The 9592-nt window shown below is 52.3% G+C and overlaps 1 protein-coding gene across 1 annotated transcript in view; it reads left to right on the top strand.

Moving 5' to 3' along the window:
• The first annotated feature begins 1526 nt into the window (after positions 1-1526).
• Positions 1527-9592, top strand: part of Tcf20 (transcription factor 20) — a 169348-nt gene continuing 161282 nt past the window's right edge. Inside the window, exon 1 of the mRNA XM_057791731.1 lies at positions 1527-1735. The gene's annotated coding sequence lies outside the window, so the exon portion shown is untranslated. The remainder of the gene's footprint in view (positions 1736-9592) is intronic.

The raw sequence follows: 9592 nt of genomic DNA, 5'->3' as shown, positions 1-9592 counted from the left end.
GGAAGGTCTGAGAAGTCCTGGTATTTGGAGAACTGCCTCTCTTCTGGGCTCCGGGTAGGCAGAAGCCACCAGGTGCCAGGTAAACTCAAGAGAGAGCAGTGGGCAGCTGGGAAGGGCATCTGCTCCCTGCAGCCTTGTAGCGTCCGCTCTTGCTGTTCACAGATCCAAAGGAGCCTGGTGGGTTGAAAGATAGACATGATCCTGGTTTGGAAATCAGGTCTTCGTAGATAGAACTGACCTAACTGAGGTTACACTGGGCTAGGGTGGGCCCTAAAGCCAACAACTTGGTGTCCTTATAAGAAGGCCATGTGGAGGCACAGACACAAGAACTCATTCATCAGTCACCAAGCCAGCCTTTCTGCATGCCCGACTCTGGCTTCACGCTGTACAGGAAACAGGCTCCCCTGGAGCAGTTTTCTGGTCCATTAACCCACCACGAACCAACTCCAAGAGCAGCGCCTATACACTCCTTTGTCGGGGGAAGCCCTTTCCCAGTCTCTTTTCAGAAACCACTCCTGGATCAGAAAGACCTTTTAGGGTTTCTCCAAGGACATCCCCACCAAAGGTCAGCACCCAGGCTCAAGTCACCTTGCCCAGGATTTGATCTTTCTTGTGGCTTCCCCTTGGCACACAGGCACCATGCCCAAGCTGTCAGAGACTGACAATGCAGACTGGGTTGAGTAGGTAAGTTCCCGTGGAGGAAAAGGGCTCAGCAGTTTCCAGGATGTTAGCATGGAAGCAGGAGCTACATCATTTGGCGGCCAAGCACAGCGCTAGGGACAGAGCATTCCTTGAAATAGCTCATAGTGTAACCCAGTTCCTGCTCCAGTCCAACCCTCGACATATGAGAAAGCCGGTGCTGATACCCCACAAGGCATTGCTATCTACAAAGCTTGAGACTACATATAACCCTGTGTGTAACCACAGTCAGCCCTGTCACTCCCTCTCGGGCGACTGCATTTCTCTGTACCTCCGTTTCCCCCTAAGACTGTTACCCGCACTAAAGATAGCTCCAAAAACTCATGTGTACATTGTCTGTTAATGTAATCAACAAACGTGTTTGGCACACCTACTATGAGGCAGGCACTGGGGATACACTACTGGGCAGTAGAAACCTCGAGTCCTGACCTCAAAGGACCATTTGGTGGGGAAGGACAAAGAAATGCAGTTGTCATTCAGGGCGGGATTAAGCGTCATGATTGGGAGCACGGAGGCACAGAGGAAAGGGCTGCAGAGTTCAGGAGGGACCCACAGAGCAGCGGCCGCCTCAGGGAAGAAAAAGGCGAAGAATGAAATCTACACACCACCACCACCGCCTCTGAGCCTTCTTCGTCTCAGCCAATTAGGCATCAGCTTCGCGGGCGGGCCGACCAATCATGAGCTGGAACCAGAGCCTTGGTCGCAGGCCACGGTTTCCTGGCGGAGGGAGGTCTGGGCTGGAGAGTCCGCCTCGCCCGCCCAGGCCACGCCTTCTCTCCGCCTAGGGCCACGCCTCCCGCGGCCAGCTGCGTCTGCTTGGAGTTCCCAGCCAGCGGTCTTTGGGGCCGAGTATTGTCCTAAAAGCCAAAAAACAAAAATTTAAATAATAAAAAAAAACCTGGAGAAGGAAGGGGCTTAGGGCAAGCAACCACGTGGCTTCAAGATTATAACAAGATTTCCTTTCGCCCATGACAAGATTGCAAAATGTGTGAACCAGACCGCACAGCCAGGATAGGACTGTAAGCACGCGGGCAAGGTAAGCACTGGGAGGAGGCGTCGGGTGAGCCTTGAGGGCTTCGCTCAGGTGCTGGGCGGTGTAGACCCGGAGACTGCCACAGCGGTGTAGACACTACCGACCCAAGGGCCCCCGAGGCGGTGTAGAGGAGCACAGGTGGTGCGGAGGAGGCGCCGGGGAGATCTGGAACTGGGCCACACTGATCCCAAAGGCTGAGGTCTGCAGTGGCTGGAGAGTGTGTGAATATGCGGACCTGGGACTCAGGGGACCTCCAGCGACCCGGGAGCAGGAGAGGCTGTGTATGCGCGCTGGTTGTTTGTAGCGCCGCAGAGACTCGGGCAGGTGCAGATGCCGCTGGAAAGTTTGCTGGAGTGCACTGAACAGCTCGCGGCTGGGAAGGGGCGGCTCGTACACAGGAGCGCAGGCTCTCCGTCACGGCCCAACTAGCCTCGCTCTAGCGAGGACAACTTGTGTGGGAAGGAGCCCTAAACCTCAGGTTCACCAGTCCCCTTTCCCCCAGGGCAGACCGGGACAGGAGACGCGTTGATGCCACCGATCTGCCCTTTGGTGCATGTCGGCAGCATCCTAAGTGTCTCCGTCTCTCCTGTGAGGAAATCTGAGGGCAAAGATGATAAGTTGGTGTCCCATCACACTCTGTGAATCGAAAAACAGGACCAACACCATGTGTTCTGGCTGCTTTTCTCTTTCTACCCAGCTTCAGTGAGGAGAAACGGCCAGGCTTTTTTTGGGGGGAGGGGGGGCGATGTAGATGAGACAGGGGGTTGGCGTTTGGTTGGGACTCCTGGCGTTTGCTTGTCATTGCCTCTGTCGCTCCAGGTGGTCCTGTAGCCTGGATAAAGGGAAGAATGGAGGGGGGAAGCTAGTGGCAGAGAGTTCTGGCAGGGACCGCTAATGTTTATCATATCCTTTTTCAAAAGTGTCAAGCCTGGGGCAAACCAAATGGGGCAGGGGATTAGTGACACCCTCCTTAAGGGAAGAAAGGCGCTTTGATGGGGCGGGGGGGGGGGGGGGCGGGAGGGAGCCTGCTGGAGAGGAGATACCGACTTGTCTAGGGTGATTTGCCAGGGAGGCTCAGGCCCATTTTCTGTCACCTTCTTTTGAACCCTTTGTCCCTATGGGACCTTTGCATGTAGTGTTTATTCTTCTTTCAAAAAAGATTTATTGCCAGGTGTGGTGACATACATCTTTAATACCAGCTTACCAGCTTTCAAGAGACAGAGGCAGACAGATCTCTGTGAATTTGAGGCCAGCCTAGTTAGTTCCAGGTCTGCTAAGTTAGTTCCAGGATGGCTATGGTTACATAGGGAGACTATGGCTCAAAAACCATTATATATTGTTTTAGTTTATGTGTTTGTATGTGTGTGTATGCACATGACTTTATGAATTTATGTGCACTGTGTACAAGCAGGTGGTCATAGAGGTCAGAGGGCATTAGATCCCCTATAATGGGAGTTATAGGAAATTGTGAGCTACTTGATGTGGGTGCTGGGAACCTAGGCCACCTTCTTCTCCTCCTCTTCTCCATTGCTGGGATTGAACTCAGGTCCTTGGGTTTGGCTGCAAACATTTTTACCTGCTGAGCCATTCTGACAGCCCTGTTTATTCTGTTGATTAAAATGAAACAAACCATCTACCATGGGCTAGACATGGGCAATGGAGCAGTGAGACTACATAGATCTAGTCTCATTCCTCACACGGATTCCAGACCCGTGCAGAGACACAATGACAAACAAGACACAGTCACAGTCAGAAAGAGAATGAGTCCCAGGGAAGGTGGGCAGCTTTGGGTGGGTGTCAAAGAGAACCTCTCAGGAGACCTACCAGTAAGAGGTGTCATGCTCCGCATCTATCCTAGGCCCCAGGACCATAGTCACCACCTCCAGGAAGGCTTCTCTGACTTGACAGTTCATGCTGAGAGACTCCTGTAATCTGGGGTGACTCTCCATGTAGACAATGAGGTTAATGTTGGTCATCACCATTCAGCAGAAGTGGGGTGATGGAATAAGCCAAATCTCTACTGGATGGAAACAAAGTGGCGAGTGAGCAGCTAAACTTTCCCATAGGAAAATGGAGCTGTTTAGCCAGACCGGGCATGCAGGAATCTGTTTCCTTTCTCCTCTCCCCTGGCTGAAGACCTGGACTTCACCACCCCACATCATGTTCACAGAAACAAAGTCAAAGAAGCCAGCCCTGTGTCAGCCTTAGTGATGCTGGCAAGGGAAACAGCAGGGAGGCGCAGGCACAGGTTGCCCACACACACAGGGCTGGGGCACCTCACAGGGGAGGTCCAGGAGAGCTCCTGTCCCAGCCCCTGGGCTCAGACTGGCCTCTCTTCTGCTCCTGCTTCTTGCATGCAGTTTTCTTTACCACTACTCTGAGAGAAGGTAGTGGCAGGCGACAGGCCCCCCAAATGACTAGGTTACAGGGCCACAATGACTAGATCTCACTCCCATCTTGTGGACAGGAATCCGAACAGTTCCTTTTGCCTGGAATCAGATCCCTGGCTAGGGCTGCCTAAGCGACTCATAGGTCACTGAAACTCTTGGCCGGAAAGTAGGACTCCCGCTTAGAAGAACTGGCTGTAATTTGATTTTTCACGGCTCCTATACCCAGCCGACCTGTACTCCTGGCACCTTCCCCATAGCAGGCTGTCCGATTCTTGCAGATGCCCGATGAGGCTTTTATGGACTCTCCCTCCAGCCCACCCCACTTTAGGAGTTTGAGCAGGCACGCATGGCTAGAGAGTCCATCAGCATACTTTATTCAGGCTCTGCCAGGAACAAAAATCAAAGCAGGTGGCCAGGCGATGGTGGCGCACGCCTTTAATCCCAGCACTCGGGAGGCAGAGGCAGAGGCAGAGGGATCTCTGTGAGTTCGAGACCAGCCTGGTCTACAGAGCTAGTTCCAGGACAGGCTCCAAAGCCACAGAGAAACCCTGTCTCAAAAAACCAAAAAAAAAAAAAAAAAAAAATCAAAGCAGGCTCCCCTTCCCTCCTCCCCCGGCCAGTCAGCCCTCCTGCCTGAATTAGCTTTTTAAAAAAATTAATTTGCAGTGATTTTACTCCCTTCTGTTCTGTGGGGACACCAGTATTTTAAACGTGTACTGAAATCACATTCACCGTTCCCAGCTAATCCTCAGCTACCTCCTCTTGCCCTGCAGCATGCACTGGATTCAGTTCAGGCCAAGTTCTGTTAATGAGGAGCTGTGTAACCTTGGGCAGATGACTTAACCTCTCTCTGCTCCCCTATTGGTTCTTGTAGACATGGAGGTTAATGGTACTCCCTCTCCCCCTCAAAAGCTGTTGTGGGGATTAAATTAGATAGCATTCAGGAAGAGCTGTGTAGTGGCAGACCTGTGGTTTCTCTCCTTCAGTATTGGCTGTCCCCTTAATTAGCCGGGTGACCTTGGGAAGGCCACTAACTTCCATTTTCTCATCTGCAAAACACACGGGCTGTTATAGATGGGTGCACAGCTCCCACCCCTATCCCCGAGCCCCGACTCGCTGTCCCCTCAGCCACCCCTTTGGCTTGTCATCTGAGGACTCTGGTTTAATTGGAGTTGTGTTCCTCCACAGCTGCCTGTCCTCAGCTTCTCTGTGAAAGTCCCTGGGCCGTGGCCCTGAGGGGCCTGGAGTTCCTGGCTCATTTACACAGTCAATTAACTGTGATGTCACAGGCCTGGGAGGTGGCCTCAGTGGGGCACGTGGCCAGGCCACCAGGAGGCCGTGACCTGCCCTGTCTGGGGCCTGAGGGGTCCCCACTGCCCTGGCGGGGAGGCAGTTTCCTTGGCTAAGCTGATTCCATTCCCATATTTTATGGCTCCTGGAAGCCCTAGTTGGAGTGTAAATTAGTTCTACCCTGTGCTTTTGTTGGCAACTGTCGGTGCCTTGAAAGCAAGGGCTTTGTCAGGAAGAACAAAGCTGTTGGTGTGTTTTTCTGATTTGCGGGAGGTGTGCTCCTGGGGGAGGCTCCTCTCTACTCCGTGTCAGCCCGAGTCCTTGTTCACAGCCTCACTGGTTTTGTTTGGGGTTTGAAGTCCTGTGGCTTAAGAGTCACATATGGTGTGTGTGTGTGTGTGTGTGTGTGTGTGTGTGTGTTGGCTGAGGGATTCCCCCCCCCCTCTTGGCTTACACAGTGTACTCTCTGGGAGCTAATTCCAAGGACTGAACTTTTCAAATCACAGCTTCAACAGCTTTTAAAAACCTGGACCTGGTTACCCTTATCATCCATGTGTAAAGATTTTGAAGAAAAAAAAAAATTCCACCCCTGAGAGTGGGTGATGGGAGGATACAGGATGCTCACTCCTGGCAGTGAGAAGTCGCTGCAGACTGGAGGTCAAAGACAAAATGCCGAGGGCCTCCCGGGAGGAGGGTACATGGTCTGTTCCTTGCCAGACATCTGGATATTGAAAAAACATCTGGGTGGCTGGGCTTTTCAGGTTCTGCCTGACATTTAATATCACAAACATTGAGCTTGCCTCCCTTCTCTCCCCCCAGCCAGGCTCCTCCAAACACACCATCCCCCCCATCCCCCACTCCCACTCCCCTTCTTGACGGGTAAAAAACATCCATTCTTTCCAATTCCCCAGTGTTTTCTCCCTACCGGAAATCTGATGGGCTTATGACATCATGGCTGGCTGCTGAGCGATGGAGAGGATGCCACAAAGAAATCCGACATATCCGATGGATTCAGAAATCACTTTCCCTCCTGCGGCTGGAGGAACAGGCGTGTACAGGCAGGAGAATCTGAGCTTTGTTTGAAAAATTATTCTGGAAAAAGAAAAAAATAAAACCCCACAACCCCCAAACAAAAAACAACCAAACCAAGTCTTGCCCGACATTAAAGGCAATTTTCTTAAAGACAAGCAAGGTGTCTGGCCATCGTCCTCTTTTAATAAAAAATGCTAGGTTTTATGAGACACAGTGGCTAATAAATTGGGTCCACAGCCTCCTGTGAATTTCTGTTGACTGTGTGTCCTGGTTCCCCAATAAAAGGGCAGCTAGGAATGCCTTCTCTCTCTTCCTTATTAAAATGAGATCTTTTTTTCCTAAGGGCGATAAAATTCACAAAGTAAACAACTGGTTTATGTTTTTCTAGGAATCCATTTTTATGGAGTGACCTTGGACCTGCCCCCATCTGCAAACTCTGTAGTTCCCTCTGCTGGGTTTCCTGGCCCTGGATCCCTGAGAAGGTCATGGGTCTGCTTTACTGTCCCAGCTGGACTCAGGGGAGAACAATGGGTCAGCAGGACAGGACCTATGGCAGGGCACGAAATGAGAGTCAGGAGAACAGAGGTAGAGGGACCTGGGACTGGAGTCTGAGGGCCACCTGGCAGGGGCATCCATTGTCTTCCCCTTCCAAAGGGAGGAAAAAGCAGAAAAAGGTCCAGGCTGAGGGGTCCAGGAATGTACCTGACCTCCTAAATCAGGCTCAGATTAAGGAAGTTCAGGAGAGTGTACAGTGCCCAGCAAGTCCCCATTGATATCCTGGATTGGTGTTGGGGTCTAGGGTAAATGTTTCTCCCTCCTGGTTTCGTTCTCTGTAAGCAGAGTTGGGGGGTAGATGCATTGACCCTGCTCTGCCAGCTGGAATAGTCTCAGTACTTGATGCCTGGCAGGGGGACCAGCCACTCTCATGGGCAGAGACCAGGCTCAGCTAAAGAGGCCAATGTAGATTTTAGAGACAGGTCTACTGTCTGGGCTTTCGTCCCAGCTCTGCCTCCTGCTAGCTACACGATTCTGTGGATCTGTGCCTCATTTGCCTCCTTTGCCAAATCCAGATAGTAAGAGGACCCACCTCAGTCATGGGAGTGCTGGGAAAGTGACGTCAGAGGCCGGGGAGGTGGCTCAGCAGTCCTGACTTGTTCCCTGGAGCCAGCAGGCACTCAGTAGGCCTGGACTGGAAAAGTCCTGACCTCTCATCTCTGTGTCCAGAACCTCCTGTCGTTCCCCGTTGCTCACAGGGAACAAACTCCCCATCACTAGCTGGGCTTCCAGGTGCCAGTACCAGCGGGGCTGTGTGTGCCCTACCCCCACCCCCGTGTCTCTCCTGCGTGGTAGTCCTGCTTCAGGGTCTTCCTGCTCCCATCTGAACCCCTGGAGCCTGTTCTTCACACAGTCGCCAAAGCTTAAGGCAGAGCTTCCACTCTTCTGCCCAGAGCCTGTTCTGGTTCTGACTTTCTCAAGGTCGGAGTAAAGTTCTGCCTGCGGCTTGTTGCCCCCCCCGCCCCCCCTCCCCCCCCTCGCTCACTGACCCTGCCTATGGTCCTGAGTCTTCTCACCTCAGGACTTTTGCTCTCCCTCTTCTTTCTTCCCAGGACACTTCCCTCTGATGTCACGCCATTCTCTCTTTTACTTCCTTGAGAGCTCTAACCACAGAGAGACCCTCCCAGCTACCCCTCCCCATCCCTTTCTGCTCCATCACTCTTTATAGCACTTATTAGCACTTGACCTCTCTATGCAATAGTGTACTCGTGACTCCAGGGTGCTAGCATCAGCGCAGGCTAGCTCTGCCTGTTTTCTCACTGCTGTGTCCTGGGTCCCAGACACAGGGCTCCATAAATATGACTTTTTAAAAAGTTACTGCTACCCGGGGATAGGGGTTTTATACCTTTAATCCCATCACTTGGGAGGCAGAGGTGCGCAGATCTCTGTGAGTTCAAGGACAACCTGGTCTACACAGTGAGTTCCGGGATAGTTCCAGAATAGTGAGGGCTATAGAGAGAGACCCTGACTCAAGTATATATATATATTTGGGGTGTGTGTGTAGGTCAGAGGACAGCTTTTGGGACTCGGCTCTCTTCTTCTAAGTCTGTGTGGATTCCACTGATTGAACCCAAGTCATGAGGCTTACACAGTAAGGCCTGCATATACCAAACTGATTGTCTTGCTGACCCCATAAACATGTCTTGAGGGACAGAATAGGGAGATGGATGGACATGGTACAAGGGTGTCAGATGTTAACAGCTGGTGTGTACTAGTTTCTATGCTGGATGCTGGATGACACCCACACGTACCCCACTCTCAGGCCCTCCTCCAAGGCAGGTATAGTGGAGGCAGTGTCTAGGAAATACCTAGCCAACTGGAGGGCACATCCTAAGAATCGGGTATATGCCAGATGGCCTGACAGGTGAAGAGGAGCTACTGAGGACCTGGAGGGCAGGAAGATTGTGAAGGCTGAGGGTGGGCTGGGGAAAGGGGGCTATTACCGGATCCAGGCTGGTGGAGAAAAGGGCAGGTGTGCAGGCTGGGGTTATGGTGTAAGTGAAGGAAGGCTCCGAGGAAGGAAAGTGCTCGTTCTCTTAGCCACTTTGCTTTCTCTCTCTGAGGCTCAGTTTCCCCATCCGTGACCTCCTGACCGTGCACTTTTTTTCTGCCACACTGTCCTGCCTCCCGGAGGCTGAGAGAAGCCTGGCATGGTAAAGGGACTCTGTGGGAGCAGGGTGCTGAGGACCTGGCCTTTTCCCCAGCCGTGACTCTTCCATCCTTCTCTCAGTGAGTAGCGCCATCGCTGAGAGGAAGGCAGCCTGACCCATACCTGAGGTGGACTGGGCTCTGCCTTTGAAGGTTCTCTGCTCAGATCTCATGTTGCTGAGCCCCACGACTCTGATAGACAAGCTTTTCCTGGAGAAGTCAAGGCTCAGAACAGAGAGATGATTGACAGCTATATTTACCATGTAGCTGAGAAATGGCAGCTGAAGGGCTTGACTGAGACGTTTCTGTCCCAATGCCCTGCTGCCCTTAGCAAGGCTGAGACTTAGCAGGGGTGTGGTAGTACAGGTCTCAGCCCTCCAAGCACTCCAGAGGCCAAGGCTGGAGATCAGAAGTTCGAGGACAGTCTTGACTACATAGATGGGCC

Source organism: Chionomys nivalis, chromosome 17, assembly GCF_950005125.1.
Source record: "Chionomys nivalis chromosome 17, mChiNiv1.1, whole genome shotgun sequence".
NCBI classification, from domain to species: domain Eukaryota; kingdom Metazoa; phylum Chordata; class Mammalia; order Rodentia; family Cricetidae; genus Chionomys; species Chionomys nivalis.
The sequence above is the reverse complement of the archived record's forward strand: the minus strand, read 5'-3'. Positions and strand labels throughout refer to the sequence as shown.